This window comes from Anomaloglossus baeobatrachus, chromosome 1, assembly GCF_048569485.1.
Source record: "Anomaloglossus baeobatrachus isolate aAnoBae1 chromosome 1, aAnoBae1.hap1, whole genome shotgun sequence".
NCBI classification, from domain to species: domain Eukaryota; kingdom Metazoa; phylum Chordata; class Amphibia; order Anura; family Aromobatidae; genus Anomaloglossus; species Anomaloglossus baeobatrachus.
Window position 1 is genome coordinate 553,027,191 of NC_134353.1, and position 6,179 is coordinate 553,033,369.

Genomic DNA, 6,179 nt, shown 5'->3' on the forward strand with positions numbered 1-6,179 from the left:
CGCTGGATTTCCTCCTTCTTAATGCTTTGCCAGGCTTTTACAGCCGCAGCCTTCAGGTCTTGCTTGTTTGTGGGTCTTTCCGTCTTAAGTCTGGATTTGAGCAAGTGAAATGCATGCTCAATTGGGTTAAGATCTGGTGATTGACTTGGCCATTGCAGAATGTTCCACTCTTTTGCACTCATGATCTCCTGGGTAGCTTTGGCTGTATGCTTGGGGTCATTGTCCATCTGTACTATGAAGCGCCGTCCGATCAACTTTGCGGCATTTGGCTGAATCTGGGCTGAAAGTATATCCCGGTACACTTCAGAATTCATCTGGCTACTCTTGTCTGCTGTTATGTCATCAATAAACATAAGTGACCCAGTGCCATTGAAAGCCATGCATGCCCATGCCATCACGTTGCCTCCACCATGTTTTACAGAGGATGTGGTGTGCCTTGGATCATGTGCCGTTCCCTTTCTTCTCCAAACTTTTTTCTTCCTATCATTCTGGTACAGGTTGATCTTTGTCTCATCTGTCCATAGAATACTTTTCCAGAACTGAGCTGGCTTCATGAGGTGTTTTTCAGCAAATTTAACTCTGGCCTGTCTATTTTTGGAATTGATGAATGGTTTGCATCTAGATGTGAACCCTTTGTATTTACTTTCATGGAGTCTTCTCTTTACTGTTGACTTAGAGACAGATACACCTACTTCACTGAGAGTGTTCTGGACTTCAGTTGATGTTGTGAACGGGTTCTTCTTCACCAAAGAAAGTATGCGGCGATCATCCACCACTGTTGTCATCCGTGGACGCCCAGGCCTTTTTGAGTTCCCAAGCTCACCAGTCAATTCCTTTTTTCTCAGAATGTACCCGACTGTTGATTTTGCTACTCCAAGCATGTCTGCTATCTCTCTGATGGATTTTTTCTTTTTTTCAGCCTCAGGATGTTCTGCTTCACCTCAATTGAGAGTTCCTTAGACCGCATGTTGTCTGGTCACAGCAACAGCTTCCAAATGCAAAACCACACACCTGTAATCAACCCCAGACCTTTTAACTACTTCATTGATTACAGGTTAATGAGGGAGACGCCTTCAGAGTTAATTGCAGCCCTTAGAGTCCCTTGTCCAATTACTTTTGGTCCCTTTAAAAAGAGGAGGCTATGCATTACAGAGCTATGATTCCTAAACCCTTTCTCCGATTTGGATGTGAAAACTCTCATATTGCAGCTGGGAGTGTGCACTTTCAGCCCATATTATATATATAATTGTATTTCTGAACATGTTTTTGTAAACAGCTAAAATAACAAAACTTGTGTCACTGTCCAAATATTTCTGGACCTAACTGTATGTCTAGCTTATATATATATATATAATATTATTGCTGGACCTCTTGCTGGAGTATTTCTCTACTTGTTTATTTTCCTGAGGACCCTTGTGTGATACCATTTGACATTTGTACTTGATGTTTTTGGACTCTGGGATAATCTAATACTCATCACTGGACATCTGTTGCAGTCTTCATTGCTTATACAACTCCATTTAACTGCATTGTATATGCCATACTTTATATATTGTGAATAGAGTTATCTTCTGTATGTAAATATTGTATATATTTTTTTTTTTCTTTAGCGACTTTGTGAACAAGGTCAACCTGGCTGAAATGTTAATTGGTCGCATCCTCTATTTGGGGTTTTAGCTCTTCTATCCCTTTGACAAAAATTTAAAACAAATAAAATAATTTTTTTTCAAGTTTTCTGTGTTCAACACCAGTGAGCAGTGTCTTTTCTGACTATACTGTGGGTTCATGAACCCAACTACTAGCAGCTCGACCACGCTTAGGCGGGCTTTGCACGCTGCGACATCGGTAACAATGTGTTACCGATGCTGCAGCGATAGTCCCGCCCCTGTTGCACGTGCAATATCTAGTGAAAGCTGCCGTAGCGATTATTATCGCTACGGCAGTTTCACACGCACATACCTGCCGTGCGACGTCCCTCTGGCCGGCGACCCGCCTCCTTCCTAAGGGGGCGGGTCGTGCGGCGTCACAGCGACGTCACACGGCAGGCGGCCAATTGAAGTGGAGGGGCGGAGATGAGCAGGATGTAAACATCCCATCCACCTCCGTCCTTCTCATTGCAGCCGGCGGCAGGTAAGCTGATGTTCCTCGCTCCTGCGGCTTCATACACAGCGATGTGTGCTGCCGCAGGAGTGAGGAACAACATCGCACCTGTCGCTGCACCGGCATTATGGAAATGTCGGAGGCTGCAGCGATGATACGATAACGACGCTTTTGCGCTAGTTCATCGTATCATCTAGGATTTACACACTACGACATCGCAAGTGACGCCGGATGTGCGTCACTTTCGATTTGACCCCACCGACATCGCACCTGCGATGTGGTAGTGTGCAAAGCCGCCCTTAGTGTGCACACCACTTGCCCTGGCTTTAAACAATTTAGGACAGCCCATATGATGATGCCATGTCTTTGGAAGCAGGTTTATTGGCAGAATCTGAGTTAGGCCCCTTTCACACGTCAGTGATTCTGGTACGTTTGTGCTTTTTTTTAAACGTACCAGAATCACTGACATACGCAGACCCATTCTAATGAATGGGTCTGCTCACATGTCAGTGATTTTTCACTGCACGTGTCTCCGTGCGGCGTACCCGCGTGTGCGTGTTTGCCGCACGGAGACATGTCCATTTTTTTCTGGCATCACTGATGTTCCACGGACCACGCAGTGGTGTGGTCCGTGAATCACGTGCCAGAAAAAATCGTGCTTTTAAAATAAAAAACATTTTAACTCACCTGGCGTCCAGCGATGTCCTCTGCAGCCCGTGCAGCCTGCTGCTTCTAAGCCGGCTGATTACTGTCGCGCATATTCATTATGCGCGACACAGCCGACCCGGAAGCAGCTGCTGCAGGGGTCACCACCGGCCGGATGCTGCACCGCGGGAGGATTCAGCACCATGGAGAGCGGGAGCGGGGACAGGTGAGTTGATTTCTAAGTGCAATCACGGGCCACGGAGAACGTAGCCCGGATTGCACTTAGACAACCCACGTGTGCCGTGATTCACGGCACACGCAGGGACATGTGCGTGTTTTACACGCCAGTGAAAAACGTCTGTGTTTTTCACTGACGTGTGAAACAGGCCTTAATTAGAGACAAACCCGTGGATGTATTTTACTGGACATCTAAAACACACTGCTTCTTTGTGTACCATCATGGGAAAGTCAAAAGAAATCAGCCAAGATCTCAGGAAGAGAATTGTGGACTTGCAAAAGTCTGGTTTATCCTTGGGTGCAATTTCCAGATACCTGATGGTGCCTCGTTCATCTCTACAAACAAGGTAGGAATATCCAATCATCATACCGGTCAGGAGGAGACAGGCTCTGTGTACCAGAGATGAATGTGCTTTGGTTAGACATGTGCATATCAACCCAAGAACAAAAGCAAATACCTTGTGAAGATGCTGGCGGAATCTTGTAAGATTGTGTCATTACCCACAGTGAAATTAGTAACTGTATCAACATGGGCTGAAAGGCCACTCTATCAGGAAGAAGCCATTACCCCAAAAGAAACATAAAAAGCCAGATTCCAGATTAATGTTTGCAAATGCACACAGGAACAAATACCTTAATTTTTGAGAGACATGTCCTGTGGTCTGACAAAACTAAAATTGAACTGTTTGGCCATAATGACTATCATTACATTTGGAGGAAAAAGGGAGAAGCTTTGAAGCCTGAGAACACCATTCTAACTGTGGAACACGGGGGTCTCAGCATCATGTTGTGGGGTCATTTTTCTGCAGGAGGGACTGTGCACTTCACAAAATAGAAGGCATCATGAGGAAAGAAGATTGTGTCTGTGGCAATACTGAAGAAACATCTGAAGACATCAGCCAGGAACTTAAAGCTTGGGTGGAAATGAATCTTACAAATGGACAATGACCCGAAGCATACTGCCAAACTGGTTACAAAGTGGCTTAAGGATAACAAAGTCAATGTTTTGAAGTGGCCATCAGAAAGCCCTGATCTCAATCCTATTGAAAATTTATGAGCAAAACTGAAAAGGCCGGTGCAAGCAAGGCGTCCTACAAACAAGGCTCAGTTACACCAGTTCTGTCAGGAGGAATGGACCTAAATTCCTACCAACTATTATGAGGAGCTTGTGGAAGGATAGCCAAAACATTTTACCCAAGTCAAACAGTTTAAGGGCAATGGGGCAAAATTCTAATGAAATGTATGTAAACGTTTGACTTTGCAGTTGCATAAAGTAATACAAATAGCTTAAACCATTATATCTCTTGTTAATCTGGCAATTGGCAAATATAAATAATTTTGGTAATCCTAACTGACCTAAAACAGGAAAGGTGTATTCCTAATTCATGTTAGATAGTGAGAAGGACCTGCATATGTGCCTTATTAGATAGTGTATGTAAACTGCTGGTTTCAACTGTATATAAATTTTATTGTAGGTACACCTTAACTGTGACTGACAGAATAAAAAATAAATCACATTGTATGATTTTGAAATAAGTATTTGATACAAAAAACAGCGCAATATTTGGTACAGAAATGTTTGTTTGCAATAACCGAGATCAGACGTTTCCTGTGGTTCTTAACCAAGTTTGCACATATTGCAGCAGAACTTTGACCCACTCCTCCATATAGATTTTCTCCAGATCTTTCAGGTATTTGGGCTGACGATGGGCAACATTGCTCGATAGATGAACACACACACACTCGATACATGAACACTACAGTGCCCACCCCCTTATGCTCACTCTTTACCAGGCCTGAAAGAAGTTTCTTCTCCAACAAGATGTTTTTGGAAACTATAGGAATGGCCAGTGGAAGGAGTAGGGGGTTGGCTGTTGCTTAAGTATCCTCGTCACGGAAATTAAAAGATAGATGCCACCGGCTTCCAGGGTAGTTATCACACATACCTCAGTAACCAGACATCTCTTACGGCAATTCTGCCCCCAATGGAGCCCCTCTTCAGATTTCAAGTCCAAGGTAGGCTCGTGGATACAGAGCCAAAGCAGACAAAGGATAAGTGGACAAGACAAGTTCAGAAGCACCAGGAAAGATATCTTCTCCAAATGCACTTGAAATTCCACCTACTCAGAAACAAAGCATATTTTTTTCGCCCAGACAGTTCCATGCACCGAAGACAGTGTCAAGAGACGTCGGAGGCATTGGATGGGAATCTTGTATGGATCTACCACAACCTGTTGACTTAAGTTCCCAGCAGATCTGGAATTTAAGTGGCCTGTCTCAGAGAACCAAATACCTTTATACAATATGGACACAGCCAAGATCAATGAAGATTTATTTTTCACCAAGGGTGACCCCTCCTACTGGCCCTAGGCAAGAGGATCCAATACTAACGGAATATGCATAGCTTAAGTGTTCTGCACCTTTGCAGTAGAAACACAGACCCCTGGCTCGGCAATGGCCTTGACGTTGGAGTATGGAGGGTATGGAATGCAGGGGCAGACACAGGTGCAGGCAGGTAGTCTGTAATGCTGGCAGGTGCAGCCAGGATAGCTGAGGCAGACATGACAGCTGGAACAGACAAGTATGGTGGGCACAATAGTGGCAGACAGATATATTAAGGCAGAAATAGGTGTACCTAACGGGACAGCAGCATGGGATCTGACAACTAGCTAGCAGATGGGAAGACCAACTAACTAAGGCATTGCTCAGCCTTAGGCTGAGAGGCACTTCCAGAAAATGGCAAACTGGCCCCTTAAGAGCAGGGCAGGCATGTGTGCCTCAAGCACATTCCCAGGTGAACTGTGCGGCGTGTACCGGCCCTGGGAGGAGGAGGCAGAGAAGCACATAGATGACCGTTAGAGTGTGGGGGAGGACACAGTCCAGCCGGTGAGTGAGTTAGTGTCCATGCTGGGGACAGGCAGGTTGGGACAGGGATGCCGGAGCTACAACTGTGTGTGTGTGTCTGTATATATATACAGTTAAGTCCAGAAATATTTGGACAGTGACACAATTTTCGTGAGTTGGGCTCTGCATGCCACCACATTGGATTTGAAATGAAACCTCTACAACAGAATTCAAGTGCAGATTGTAACGTTTAATTTGAAGGTTTGAACAAAAATATCTGATAGAAATTGTAGGAATTGTACACATTTCTTTACAAACACTCCACATTTTAGGAGGTCAAAAGTAATTGGACA